This window comes from Pteropus medius, unplaced genomic scaffold (genome assembly GCF_902729225.1).
Source record: "Pteropus medius unplaced genomic scaffold, Ma_sr-lr_union100, whole genome shotgun sequence".
Lineage (NCBI taxonomy): Eukaryota > Metazoa > Chordata > Mammalia > Chiroptera > Pteropodidae > Pteropus > Pteropus medius.
The window spans coordinates 19231851-19247542 of NW_024354502.1; the positions used below are offsets into that span (position 1 = coordinate 19231851).

General features: G+C 42.0%; 1 non-coding gene and 1 pseudogene across 1 annotated transcript; both read right to left on the minus strand.

Annotated features, from left to right (window-relative positions):
- Positions 1-798: 798 nt before the first annotated feature.
- On the minus strand, positions 799-1775 carry LOC120595583 (putative peptidyl-tRNA hydrolase PTRHD1; annotated as a pseudogene).
- Positions 1776-13674: 11899 nt separating this feature from the next.
- On the minus strand, positions 13675-13793 carry LOC120595828 (5S ribosomal RNA). The gene has a single exon (XR_005651022.1). It is a non-coding gene; the product is annotated as a 5S ribosomal RNA (ribosomal RNA).
- Between the last annotated feature and the right edge of the window lie 1899 nt (positions 13794-15692).

Here is a 15692-nt window from a genome sequence, read left to right on the forward strand (position 1 = left end):
GATGTTGGACCAAATGTTCGGGCACCCTGTGACCTAGTCAAGTTGACACAAAATTAACCATCATGACACTTTTGAGTATAAAATGAAATAGTTGATTTAAAACTACCTTTGATAGTTTAAGGGCTATACAAATATTGTGTCGTAGAGAAAAAGTAGAGAAAAAATTTATCGTCTGTAACATGTACGACAGATATTCTCTGTTTGCCCTACAAATCCATCATCCTTCCTGCCCAGTGCCACACAGGCTGATCTCCCAGGGCAGCACCTGGCTCCCTGCCCCTCTAGTTTCCGGTTGGGAGGTACGGAAGAGGATCGAGAGTTAGAGGAAAGACAGGCAGGGACTCACTTCTCGCACCCCTCCTTGCCCCTAGTGTGGGTTAGCTCCTGTGGGTGGCTCCCTTCCTCCTGGATGCAGCTCCCTCCCCAGCCCCATCAAGCTGCCCTTGGCTGGAGTCTCTGGGTGTCCCTTCATCCTTTGCTGGGTCGTAACCCCACCAAAGAGCGGACATTTCGTAGCTGTTTTGATAATGTTGATAACAATTCAGAGCTAAGCTCTCAGAGGAAGTTCTTGTCAATTCTATGTCTAATCTCAAATCAATTTCTTACCTTCTTTTTTCTTTTAACTTTAATAATGACAACTTCAATATGAACATGTGTTTGACCTTCAAGAAACTGTCATTACGTAAAGGGAAGAGTGAGCTGCCACCGAAAGGAGTGAATGATGCTTAGGGGGCAGCTGGCATGTCATTTCTGGATCCAGCTGCTATTCAAATATATCAAAGCAACTGGTAATAGTAGTCATTTGAATAATTGGAACTTCTTCAAATACTGGCTGACTTTTTCCTTGGTGTAGAGCCTGAGTGCAATGCAAGTGATGACATTCTCCGGCTGCTCCACCCACAGCGTGTGACTGATTTTCTGCTACACAATCTGAGCCAGCAGCTTTATGGCCATCTCCTTTGGGGCCTCGAAGCCCCAGTGCATGCGCTCCAGTTCCCCCGGGGCAAGCAGCTGTGTGCGGTGGTTGCAGTGGCTGTGTGACAAGCCTTCGTTACCAGAGTGTCTACTGGCCTGAAGAGTGGAGCCTGCGATATATCCTTTCATAACACCAGGATCGCACCAGGAACTGCTGCTCCACACCAGAGGCTGCTGTCTTCCTGCCTTATTTTTTGCCATCTCCACTGCTGGTCCCCTAGTCCATCTTCTCTCTCCAGGGTGACTGCAATGGCCTCCTAACCAGACATGAAGCTCCTGTGCTGGGTGTTTATCTGTGGTCTCTGAGATGCCCTTCTAAGCTCTTCTCTATAATATGTGGCTGGGATGATATAAACTAAATCTCCCACCTCCCGGCTAGCTGGTTTCCTGTTAGCTTCTGCAATGTGAGGCATTAGAAGGAGAAAGACAAGTGGAAGGAAGGGAGAGGGATTTTTTGTTTTTTCACTTTCTGTTTTTCTGTGTGCTCCAGTAGCAGCACATAATTGGCCCAGCGTCCAGAGACTTCAAGTACTCCCAGGACCCCCAGGTGCCAGCTGCAGCCATGCCACACCCCCTCAGCTGCTGAGCTGGGCCCCTGGGATGTCTGACAGCTTCAGAGCCACAGCCTTGCGTTGGAAGCACCAGCCAGACAGCACCCCCTCCTCAGAGCTCTGAGCAGGGCAGAGCTTCCTTCGGAGATCTAAGCACAGGCCCCGTGGGGCCCCTCTTCCCACTCCTAGGTATAGGTGACACCACCTGTTCTCCAGGCTCAGGAGGTAGGAGCTGCTTCTGGCAGTCATTATTCCCGTAGTACCGCTCTCTTCCTTCTTTCTTTTACTCGTTCAGCCTTCTACTGGCCTTTGGCTGATATCCCTTTTAGCCCGTTTTCCACTGAGCAGCCAGTTCTGTTTTGAACATGTGCCTCAGATTGTATCACTCCCCTGCTGTACTAGTCAAGGTGCTTGGTTTCAAACAATTGGAACCAGAAATTGGCTAACATTAAATACAAGAGGAATTTATTGAAAGTGACTATAGAACTCAGAGAATCAAGAGGAAGACTGAAGAACAAGGTACAGAGGAAGGGTTGCACACAGAAGCTCCTGGGATGGTTTGCTGAGGGCAACCCCCAATGCCTTTCCACAGGATAGCCAGGTGCCAGTGGACATCGGTCACCATATGCTGGACTCTGCTGCCCTTGTACATTTAATCCTGTGCACGCTTGACTCTTCCATGGCCACCGTAATAATTCTTAATGGACTTTGCATCTTTGAGACATGCCCTCATGATTGAAAGTCTCTGGGAAGGAGCATCTAATTAGCATTGTTCTAAATGTCACAGCAGAGGAAAGACAATGTTTTCTCTTGTCTCGTCTAAGCCTTGGTTTCTATATGAGAACTAGGATCCTGCCTCCATTAGTTTTGTGAGTCTCCAAAATAAGAAGGGGCTTTTGGATGCTAGCCAGCCCGAGGGTCAAATGTCTGCCGTTCCGGTAGCTCCCCCGTCACTTAGAGTAAAATCCCTAAATCTGGCTTTCATGGCTGCCGTGATCTGTCTATCAAACTTTCTGACTCACCTTTTCCCACTCTCTCTCTCTCATGTTCCTGTCACCTGGTATTTCTGTCTGTCCCTTGAACATGCCAAACTCATTCCAGCCTCAGGGAATCACTGCTCCCTCAGCTTGGGAGACCCTTCCCTGCTCTTCTCAAGGGACTTCCTTCTCATTTTCAAGTCTCAGCTCAAACGTCTCCTCCTCGATGAAAGCTTCCTAAAGGAGCCTCCACCGCACACTTCTTAGCTTTGTAGCACTTGTTTGTAGCCAATGTTTTCTTGTGTTTGTTCATTATCTGTCTCCCCTTCTCCAGAACATGAATTCTATCATGTCTATCTGTTGCTGCAGTACCCCAGCACCCGGGAGAGGGCCTGGCTTGGAGCAGGGGCTGAATGTCTGTTGAACTACTGGGCATCTGATGGATGGTTCAATCCTATTTGTTGTAAACTTCTACTTGATACAAGAAGCAAAGTGATTTTGCAATTTTGCAATGGCAAATGGGATTCCATGAATGCTTTTTAAAATGATTAACTTTCTGGAATCCATCCATGATGTTTCTTTTGGAGGTTTTACAAAGGAGGTAAGCTCTAAGTAGGCTCTAAGAAGCCTGATTAGATCTTCTGGAGAAACCACGGTTTTCCTTCTATTGGCCACCAGCTAATAGTCCTCCATTTTGCTAATTAAAGCAGAAGGTAAAGTGTAGGTAAGGGAAACCACAAAGCACAGCATACTCATACTGAGTATGAGAGAAGCCATGTAGCCTAGTAGTTACAAGCATGGATTTGGGTGTCTGACAGACCCGAATTCTATCTCTGTGTCTGACTCTTATTAGCTATGTGTTGCTGGCTCTGCCACTTCTAGCTATGTGATCTTTGGCAAGTCACTCAACCTCTTTTTGCTTCAATTTCCACATTTGCAAAATGGTAATAATAACAGCACAGCGTCACAGGGTTGTCATGAGGACAAAGTGAGTCAATATACAGGAACTACTTAGAACAGTGTCTGGTAGATAGTTAGCTCTGATAAAGCATAATAGAAGCATAAGCTATTATATTTGTCTGTTGATAAGAGAAACTTGAATAAGATAGAAATTTATTTATGTTTCATATAAGTCAGAGATAGGCAGCCCCGGGCCAGAATAGCAGTTCCTAGTGAACATCACTATCTAATGCATGGTTTATATCCTCAAAGTACAAGATGGCTACTGAAGCTCCTGTCACCGTGTCTGCATTTCAGGCATCAGGAAGAAGAAATGGAGAAGAAATGGCAGAGTCAATACCCTTTAAAGAACTTTCCCAGAAGGCCCATGCAGTACTTTCATTTGCATCTCATGGACCAGAACATAGACATAGGGCCACATCCAGCTGCAAGGGGCAGAGGGAAATGTAGTTTTTTCACTGGGTGCACTAACACCCCAAATAAAATTGGCATTGTGTTACTAAAGAAGAAAGGGAAAATAGATATTGCACCTTATGCAAGTTATTTAACTTTAAATTTTAGTTTTTGCATTTGTAAAATGAGAACAATGGTACACAATTCATACAGCTGTCTGGAAGGTTACATGAAATAAAGCTTAAACACTGCTAGCACAGTGCCTAACTCATACTAAATAAACATCAGCTGTTATCACAAGCAGGAAAAATGCATTTCTAAATAGTTTTTAAAATAAGCTAGACAAAAGCAATGGAACAAAATGAAGAAAAAAATATCTGATTCACTTCAGAAATAAACCTGATTCACTTCAGAAATAAACCTCTGTCCGCAGATTTCTTTCACGTCTTCACTGCTTTAGCCCTCTTTAGTTTAATTGATTCTCAGCCAACAATATTCCAGTTTTAAATGTCATATCGCCCTGCTTTGCTACTAACAAAGGCCCAATGTGCAGCTGGGCGGAGCTATTTCGGAACACTGTTCTGAGTCTATATGGTCTCACCCACCACCTAACTTCTGTCCAACTGTGTCAAGTGTTCTAGACCAGTGGCTCATGAACCTGACTGATCCTAAGATTCACTTACCTGGAGAGTTTTGTAAAAATACAGACTCCCAGTCCCCACCGCAGGAATCAACCTGAAAAGCTTTTATATCTGCCTCAGCTGTGTCAAACTAACTGGGGTTTTTGGAGTAAATGACTCAGCAGCTTGAATATTTATGTAACACAGAGGAATGTATTTTGAAACACAAACATGGATTGAATGTTATTTGGAGCCAGGCACTGTTTTACGCACTTGATATGGTCTCACTCATCTAGGTACTATTATTCCCCTTTATACAGATCAGGAAATTGAGGCACAGAGATGCGAAGCAGCTTGCTCAAGGTTACACAGCTAGTAAATGGGGAAACTGGGATCTGGGATTCAAGGCCAGGATGTCTGGCTTTTCAGAGCCTGTATGCTTACTTTCTATCCTCTACTACCCTCCAATCTATATTGAACACTTAGGGCACTTCAATATAAATTATTTGAAAAATTGAACAGGCTTCTTCCTAGCATCTATTAAGTAAATTGCAAGATAAACTTATTCATGGTTCTTTATCTTCCGAAGCACACTGTGGCACAGATAAGTCTGTTATAAAAGTATTTCAAGGCTACTATCAAAATGGTGTTGAAACTATATTTTTATGTGTGTGTATGTTCACTATGATGCTCTTTATATAAAGAAATATATCTGTACAAACATATATACACAAACATGCTGTATATGCCTATGGAAAGTCTGGGAGAAAACACAGCAAAGCATGACAGTTAATTCTGTGTGGTAACATCATCCTTTTTTTTAATTTATCTGAAATAAACATTTAAATTTAACTAAAAAAATCTTAAATTTTAAAAGTAAGGTATTTTATGTATTTTGAAGTAAAAACAATTTAAAACAACAACTATATCCTGTTTTCTAAGAGATTTTTATAAGCCTTTCATTTAAAATTCTACCCATAAGACCCTTTAAAAGGAAATCTGATAGAAGTATTGGATTACAGGTGCATTTGCATGGTAGTTGAGATATTGGTTTTGGACTCTAACAGACATGGGTTCATATTCTGACTGTGGAGATTCCTGTCTGAGACACAACTGTTAGACAGGTCACTGACTGACCCAGCCTTATTCATGCATCTGTGTAAAGGTTGAGGGGCTGACGCATTTCACAGGACTGAACATACGTATACAGGTGCTTGATACAAGGTAATGACTATGGTTAGGAAGGGGCTGCCATCATCAGAACATAACTCAGAATTGTCAAACGCCAACTACAAAACTGGCACTTTTTTTGTGCTAATAATAAAGATTATAAATAATTGATTAATTAGAGTTAAGCATCCATTCTCTTGAAGAGATTTGAGGAATGGAAAAGGTCAGGCTGCTCTTGAGGATCTAGCTGAGGTTGGTTTAAGGTATCAATGGTATTTATTTTGATGTACTTATGCTACTTGGGACAGGCAATCGCCCTAAGCCCTGACCTACCAGTTTCTGGAACCTCCTGTTTTCTAAAACCCAGATTTGTGTACAGTCACACCCTTGGGTCCCTTTCTGCTACCTCTGGGATCCGGCTGTTCCCAACCAACACACAGCCATCCCACCTCCAGTGCTCTAATGGCAGCTATTAATCCACTGCCCTCCTCACTCTACTCTGTCTGCTTCCTCCCCCACTGTGCTGCCAAACACGCTGTCCCAAAGGTTATCCGTGACATTCTTAATGGCGAATCCAGGATTCAGCCTTATCTTCCTGTACCTCGCTCTATTCATCATCACTCTCTCCATGTTTCCAGGTGTCTTTCTTTTGGTCTAGAAACACGCTCCAATATCCAGTAGCTTGAAACAATAATAAAAATTTAATAACTTTAGACTCATGTCACTCTCTAGTAAATATCACATTTCTAGAATCCCAGGTTCTTAGTCATCAAGAGTTTGGATTCTAGGAACTTTAGCTCCTAGTTCTGCCACTTCCAACTGTATAACCTTTTACTTAATATTTCTGTTCCCCAGTCTCCTCTGCTATGGAATAAGGCTATAAATAATATCTACCTCTTAGGTTGTTGTGAGAATTAAATGCATTAACACAGAACCTAGCCATACTGAAGGGAATCAATAAATGTTAACTATTATCTGAGTCCTACAGTCTCACGTCCCTTTCACTCTTCAATATATCAAAGCCTGGCTCCCTATCACACCTGAGGTACTTTGTAAAGGTCACCAATGACCTACTATTTGTTAGTCAATGGCCCTCTATTGCATTTGATATTCTCAGTTACTTCCTCCTTCCTGAAACTCTCCATTCCCTCATCTGCTGCCACATCATATCCTAGTTAAACTCATTGAGCATGCACGCACGCACACACACACACACACACACACAAAACTAGAGTTTACTTCTTACGTTCAAGTCTGCTCTTGCTGAAATGTAGCACCACCATCACCACAGAAGGCCTCTCCTCTCTCCAGCCCCTTCCTCCAGTGCCCAACCTCACCCTCCAGACCCTTCTCTCCCCTGGGTTAACTTTTACTTATCTTTTAAGATTCCACTCAGACCCTTCTTCCCCAGGAATCCCTTCTTAACAGCTTTCTTACACCAAAGCTGGGTTAGATGCTCCTTCCAAGTGGTTACATAACACTCAAGTACTTGTCACACTGTATTCAAATTCTGTCTCCCTAAAATGACCATGAGCTCGTTGGTACAACTATCAAAGTCATTTCTTATTCTTTTCTGAGTTTCCAGCACTTGATATGGTGCTAGATACATAGTAGGAACCAATAAATGTTTATAAAATTAAATAATCAATTAATTAATACCAACACCCATTTATATCCCCTGACTCTTAGGTAGCAGGGTACAGGGCAAATAGACTCACAAGAAGTCAGGGGGTTAGAAAAAAATCAGAAGCAAAGAAAAAACTCATAAGGTTTGACAATGTGTGTGATAAGGAAGTAGGGGGAGATAGGCAGATTTTGGCAGGAGAGGCTGTCACAAAGAAACTCTTAAAATGGAGAGGCAGTGCCCTTCAGAAGGCTGACTTTACTTTGCTCTAAGCTCTTCTCAATTTTTCTCACAAAATTCCTTTTGAGGAATGCAGAATAAATGTGAAGAAAAGTATATTCACTTTTCTTCGTGCTTCTTTCCAAAAGAACACAGTTACAACTACATTGCTTGAAAACTTCCAGATGCATGCTAACTTTTTGTTTCTTCCAGATATCTGCTATTTGTTTTTATGCTAGAAAAATGAAAAAGAAAAATATTATTTTCAAAAGCTTTGAAGAAATTTAGAACATTCTCTTCAGGCTGACAGAGATTACCATAAGCACACTTCATTATCTACTCTAGACATCTCCTCTGCAAGTCAACTATTAGACCAACAAGTACAGTACCCAAGAATGTATGGATTTTTAGTATTTTTGTTATCGTTGCTTTTGACTCTGAAGTTAGTAATTATTAGGAGAGATACACCATTCCTAGAACCAGTCAACACCTAACAAGTAAGAGATACTGGGCAATAATACTAACAATTACGTTTTTAAAAATCAGAATCTCCATTTTTTTTAACAGATAATTGATTAATATGGTTCAAAATTCAAGTGATATAAAAGAATATAAAATAAAAATTATTTCTTCTACTCTGTGCTATCATAGATCTTCTGGTTATGCAAAATACATACACATATACATTTTTCCTCACTGCCAGCTTGTTGCTGTACCCTACTATACATCTGATCTTGATATGCTTTTTTTCACCTCACAATCTATTTTAATACGTGTTCCACATCAGTATCTTAAGGAACTTTCTTCATTTTATTTGTTACATGATATAGGTATACTGTGATTTATTTAACCAGTTCCCTTCCAATATCTTGATACTCAAACAGTAGTGTAATGAATAATCTTTCCATACAGCATTTTATACACGTGCCAGAATATTTGTAGCATAAATTCCTAGAAGTAGATTAGCTGAGCCAAAGGGTATGTTTATTTGGAATTTTGTTAGCTATTGCCAATGTTCTCTGCGGGATAGGGGGGTGTACAAATTTACCTTCCCATCAGCTTCCTTGTTTCTCTACCAACAGTGTCAGCTGACTTTCTAGGCTTTGCCAATTTGGAAACTGATGAATAAGATCTCAATGTACTTTTAGCTTGCATTTTTCTTATTATGAATATGTTTGTATCATTTTTTTTTTTTGAGTACTCAGTGCTATTCATACTTTCAGTATAAAAAATTAACAGCAACAGTAATAACAGTTGACACTTATGGGGTGGCTTACCATCTGCCAGATATATTATAGACATCTAATTTAAGACTCTCAACAGTTCTGTGCTGAGGTACTATTATTATTCCCAATTTACAAATGGGGAAACTGAGGCTTAGAGTGTGTCAGTAGCTTGCCAAAGTTCTCACAGCAATAAATGGAAGAGCCAGGGCTTGAACCTAGACCTCTCCGACCACAAAGTCAATGTTCTTAAAAACTAGGCAACTTCACCTATTACTCAACAGCCACATGAAAAAATAGAGGCCCTCAGGCGTCGACTCTGATTCCCTCCTTGAAATTCCAAGAAAGTAGCCTGCTAATGTCCTCTCACATTCTTGCCTTCTTTTGAAGTTAATGTCTTCTTAAGTTCTTGCCTCCATTTGAGATGTGATCAATGAGGACCACACTGTCATGTGGACTCAGGTCCCACAGAGATGAGACACTGACTGGAGGCTCCCAGAAGTGCAACCAGGTGAGAGGAGTAAGTGGGCATCTGAGTGGACACTGGTTCACAAATAGCAACCTCAGGCCTACAAGTAAGAGAGAAGTAAAACTCATTTAGCAAATATTTCTCGAATGTCTATTGCGTTCCAGGTATAGTTCTAGGTTATTTACCACAGCAGTGAACAAGACAAAACAGGTCCCTAGTCTCGAAATATTTAGATTATATTGGACAATAAGTAAATAAGAAAATTCTTAAAATTGATAGTAATAAGTACTATGCAGAAGGTTAAAACCGTGTAATTTGACAAAGAGGGGCTATTTTGGATTGGTTAGTTGAAGACAGCCTTTCTGGAGCAGGTACCAGTTACACTGAGAAGTAAATGACATGAGGAAGCCAGCTATTAAAGCTCAGGGAAGAGCATTTCAGGCAGAGGAACAGCCAGTGCAAAGGTCCTCAGTTGGGAACAAGCCAGGTGCTTCTGCAGAAGGAAGAGGCCCATTTTCCTGGAGGCTGGAGGAAAGGGAAAGGGAGGTGCTGGCAGAGACTGGAGTGGTAGGTGTGGCCAGATCTTACCTCAGGGCTCTGTGGACCCAGAAAGAGACCCGGGGCCATACTATGTCCATTGGGAAGCTATGAGAGGTTTTAAACTGTCGGTGGGGGAGGGGAGGACGTGTGTCTGTGTGACATAATCTGATTTAATTGTTTTTAAAAAACAATCACTCTGGCTGCAAGGAGGAGAGCAGATTGTAGTGAGGCAAGACAGTAGATTCAGAGACCAGTCGGAGGCTATTGAGGTGGCTTAGACAGAGATCGTAAAGGCCTGGACCAGAGTAGTGCTTCAAGTGTTAGGGGGCATCAGAATTCTCTGGAGGTCTGCATCCCTAGAGTTTCTGATTCTGGAAAGGACTCTAAGATTTTTACCTTTCTAACAAGCTCCCAGATGATGCTGATGCTGCTGGTCTGCAAACCATACCTTGAGTAGCACTGGGTTAGATTGGAGATGGAAGACATGGAAAAATTTCAATATATTTTAGAAGTAGAGTCAAAAGGATTTACTGATGGATCGATTCAGTAAACAAGTGAAAGAGAGGAATCAAGGACGACTCTAGGGTTTTGATTAAGCAGCTGAGAAACAATTACCGGAATATACCGAGAGTAGGAAACAAAAGGAGGGAAAGAAAATCAGGAGTTCTGTTTTAGGCAGGTTAGAATGGAGAGGTCTGTGAGATATCCACATGGAAATGTCAGGCATGAGGCGGGCAGTTCTGGTGTTGGAGTTGAGAGGTCAAGCTGGGGAGGCCTCAGCGTAGAGGGGTGGACAAAAAAGGGATTCTATGGAAAGTAACCTCACAGGGTGATCTAATCATAAATTCCTAACTGAGCAGGTCGTGGTAGGTAGTCATGCCCCAGACCTGTAACTTCTTAAGTGAAAGTTCTAAGCCAGACCTGTCCATTGTTCTTGTGCATCTAGGTTAACACACCTTTGAGACACTAGAAGTAACACCCCTCAAAGGGGGTATTAACCCTCGAAGTAGCACAGAATCTTAACTATCCCTTAATCCAAACCCTGCCTTGCTTTGTCCCACCTTCATGTAATCTTCCTTACATTCTTTCCTTAATTTCCAATGCATAAAAGAAACTGCAAAACTGTTATTCTCCAGAGTATTTGAGATCTCGCTTCCTGGCAATTGTCATCAGCTTTGTCTCAAGTAAGCTCTTATAATAAAAATTCTTTACATGGGATTGCAAATTGGTACAGTCACTATGGAAAACAGTATGGAGATTCCTCAAAAAATTAAAAATAGATATATAGACCTTTTGACCCAGTAATTGCACTTCTGGGTATTTATCCAAAGAAAACCAAAATGATAATTCGTAAAGATCTATGTACTCCAGTATTCATGGCAGCACAATAGCCAAGATATGGAAATGACCTAAATGCCCATCAGCAGATGATTGGATAAAGAAATTATAGTTCATATATACAATAGAGTATTACTCAGCCATTAAAAAAAATTAAATCCTACCATTTGCAACAACATGGATGGAACTAGAGGTTTTATGCTGAGTGAAATAAGTCAGACAGAGAAAGATAAATACCATATGATTTCACTTATATGCAGTATCTAAGGAACAAAAAGAACAATCAAAAACTAATCAAAAACAGACTTACAAATATAGTGGACAATTTGGTGACGGACAGAGGGGAGGGCATTTGGGGGCTGGGAGAATGGGGTGAAGGGTTAAAGAAGTACAAATTAGTAGTTGGTAGTAGGGCATGGGGAACATGGCAGAGGGAATGCAGTTAGCATTAATATGATGGCTAAATGGAGGGCCAGGGGAGGGAGGGAGCAATTGGGGGTTCGTTTTATGAACATTATAGATGTCTAACCAATGTACTGTGTACTTGAAACTAATTTGAATAAATTTATTTTAAAAAATTTAAAAAATCATTTACAGATTTGAATGCTTCTTATGTCAACAGAGATGAGATTTAAAGTATAGGACTGGATGAGACGGCCTGGGGAGAGAATGTATTTGGAGAAGAGCATGGGACAGAGCCCTGAGCACCCAGCATCTAGAGGTCAGGAAGAGAAGGGGAATCAGTGGGCATGAGGACAATCATTGATGCCAGGAGGAGAAAGCTTTTTGTGAAAGAGGGAATGGTCAGCAATGTGCATGGAAGCCAGATCCCTTACGAGAGACCCAGAAGCAGAGGAGGGCGCCGCCCTGGAAAGGAAAGAACCAGCACAAGTTACTGAAGAACTGTGCGAATCCATAACTCTCATAACCTCAGCTGGATTCTTCCCACACCATGATTAGCCATCAACTCCAAACAGAAAGGCTCGTGCTTTTCTTTTGGAACAGTGAAGAATGTGGAAATCTCAGACATCACAGCTCCCTCTCCAGCCAGCCTTAGGTCCGGGAGAGGTGGCAGCACCTGAAGAGAGAAAGAAAAAGATTGAGTTCTGGGAACTGGGACTGGAAAGGAAAATATAGGTAGGAAACTGTCTTGGGATTCAGAAATGGCCCTGGGCGGCTCATTAGACAAGTCTGTATCATTCTTGAAACTACCTCTCTTTCACCTCCAAGAAACATCTCTACTTCTATCCATAAGCAAACACTTCACTCAGTGTTTGAGAGCCCTGGGCCGCCTGCCGAAGCTGACCCCTGGCTCCACCGGCCGTCTCCTCCCTCGTCTGTATTTTTGATGGCTTCCTCTAGCCTGGCTCCTTCCCCTCAGACTACAATAAGCCACTCCAACCTAAAAGAAAGCCCTGTTCCTCCACCCTTCCTCCCCCGCAGCTACTGCTTTCATTGCTTTTACCCCAAACTTCCTACACCGATGCTCATGCTTCCTCACTTTCTTGTCTATACCCACTGGAATTTGGCTTCTGTCCCTGCCACTGTCTCCAAAGCCATGGCCAACTCCTATCGATCAAACACAGGGCCTGCTCCTCCAGGTCCTCACCCCAGGTCATCTCTCTGCTGCGCTTCGCTCAGTGCCTACCCTTTCCTTCTGGAAACTCTTGCCTCCTTCTCTCGCAGCCTCACCATCTCACGCAAATGCTTTCCTTTCCTCAGTGTGGCCTCAGTGGTCCATGACCCTCTGAGTTCCCTAACTGGTGGTCTTGTCTCTTTCTCTGCTGTATCTTGGGTGATCTCATCCATACCCTCCCACAACCACCTGGCTATGAACTGATGACTGATGACAACCTGTACTGGTATCTTACAGCTGTCTATGTGACACTTCCATGTTCTGCAGGGATGTCAAAGGTGTCCAAAACAAAATCTAGGCCCACAGTTTGCACTGAATAAATGTATACAGATGCTCCTCAACTTACAATTGAGTTACATCTCATTAAACCCATCATAAGCCGAAAATATCATAAGGCAAAAATGCACTTAGTACTCTTAGCCTCTTGAACATCATAGCTTAGCCTAGCCCACCTTAAACAAGCTCAGAGCATTTACATCAACCCGCAATGAGGCAAAATCACCTAACACAAAGCCTATTTTATAATAAAGTGTTGAATATCTCATGTAATTTATTATGCGTGTTGCTTTCATACCATCATAAAGTCAAAAAAATCCTAAACCAAACCACCATAAGTCAGGACCAGCAGTATTAAGTACATGTTTGTTGAATTAACTGTTTTCTCCTTGCCCTCTCCTACCTCCTACATATTAAAGTAAAATCAATAAACAATAAACAAAACACAAACGTCTCCTCCTTCCGCCTGGGTTAATGGGAGGACCTAACTCTCTCCTCTGTCACGCCGTCTGATTGGTCACACAGGTGTGTTGATTCTATCTCTAAAAGATTTCTGGAATCTCGTCTTTTCTCCTTTCCGTCTACTCCTCTGCTAGTCTCCTCTCTCCAGCTGACTAACACTGAACCTAATTCAATGGTTTTCAAAGCTGGCTACACATTAGAATTACCAGAAAGATTTTTTTTTTTTTTTTTTTTTTTTTTTTGCCTACGGCACCTGGTCTTCCTAGGTGGTCTCCCATCCCAGTACTAAACAAGCCTGACCCTGCTTAGCTTCTGAGATCAGACGGGATCAGGTGTGTTCAGGGTAGCACGGCCATAGACTGAAAGATTTTTAAAATCTTGATACCCAGCCGCATCCCAGACTAATCAGAATATCTGGGGGTGAAGCTGGAGCCCTGGCATGTCTAAAAAGCTCTACAGGTGATTATAATGTGCAATCAGATATGAGAACCACAGATGGTTTCCTTCTCTAGTATCCAGTGTTTCCCTCAAAAAAAAAAAAAATCTGATCTGGTCTCAACATCTTCTGCTTTAAAACTTCAGATAGCTCCATATACCTTATAACCGGATTCTTAATGTGGACTTCAGGGTCAGGGCATCTGAGAACCCCATTAAATCATACACAAAATATTGTGTATAGGGAGAGGCTTTGTCCATTCCCAAATGAATCTGATTTAAAAAAGGTGAAGATATATTAGCTAGGTAGTAGTTAATAACTATTCAACACATACTATGTACCGGACACTATCTAAGCTCTGTACACACATTAGCTCATTAACATTCAAAACTAACCCATAACTATGAGTATTACCCCCATTTTACAGAAGACGATGAACTAACTTCTCCACGTCAACAAGCCCTTGGAGCCTAGACTCAAACCCAAGTAGATCTACTCTTTACCATCTCCCTGGTTTGCAGGAAGAGTCCAAATCCTTTAGCATAGCAAATAAGGCCCTCTACCATCGGCCTAACTGGAGACAGCCCTCCTCCTCGACCGCTGCTCTAGCCACCCGCTTCTCTCCATTCTCTGAAGAAATCATGCAGTCCATGCCTCTGTCCCCATGTATGCTGTGACGGCTCCTGCACTTGTCCTCCCTGCACTTCCCTCCCAGGAGAAATCCTACCTACACTTCAGAACTCAGCAAAAATGTCTCCTCCAATTCTCTGAAACTTCTCTCCCCTTGCACTTTCCCAGATGACATTAATTATGGCACTTGTAGCATCTGAGGATAGAGAGTGGTGCTCATGTCTACTCCCTGACAAGCAGAGTTCCTTGAGGAAAGCGACGGTGTGGGGTCCTTTGTGGCTCCCCAACATCTTCCAGCACCCCAGTCCATTGAAGGGAATCGATGAACATTCACTGAAAAGAATGTAAGTGTGCTTTTTACTTACTAGGGAGTACCCGGATTCTATGCTAGGGAGTAGGATTTTCTCTTCTGACAATGACATTTAGGATGTTCTTATGTTGCCAGGCTGTCCCTACCGGTCTCATAGGGTCATTGTTAAGATTCAATGAAATAATTATTAAAAAAAAAAACACTTTGTATTGTTAAACACGCTATGAAAAAGAAGGCCGGATTATTAACTAACTCTCTGCTCACGTCCAGTGGTGAACATTATGAATGTCAGGAAATGCAGATTTAACAGCCACCAGCTACATGCCTTTAAAAAAGTCTGTCATCGCATTGGCATCTCCTGCTCTGAAACAAACAATTTCCTCATTGCTGTGGCATTCTGCACAGCTGAAACGGCCACACCAGGAATGCTCAATTGAATTAATACTCACTTAAAATTAGTTTTGTAAAACATGTCTGAAGTGCCTTCAGAGGTTCAAACAAAATTGCTTTACAGGGATGAGAGAAAAGAGGCATCAGGAGTGCAGTTGTACATACACAGGCCGTCACGAAGCTTCCTGATTTTAATGGTATCCTATGGAGCTAACCAAACAGAGCACTTGGGAATGAATGAGATAAAACTAGTCTTTTAATGAAAACTATCGATTGTAGCAAATTCATGAAGTTTGATCTTAACTTCTAAAGTTCTCATACTTTTTAAGTACTCTTTAAGGTTACCCTAGCTTGCCCCACTTGCTAATGAAAGATTGGGAAATTTCATTTGTGGGGAGTGATTTCCAAGCCCGATTATATAGTCTGATGACAGAGAAAATTGTTTAACTGATGATGGCATCACATACCAAGCATCGTAAAGTGTGAGGCATTT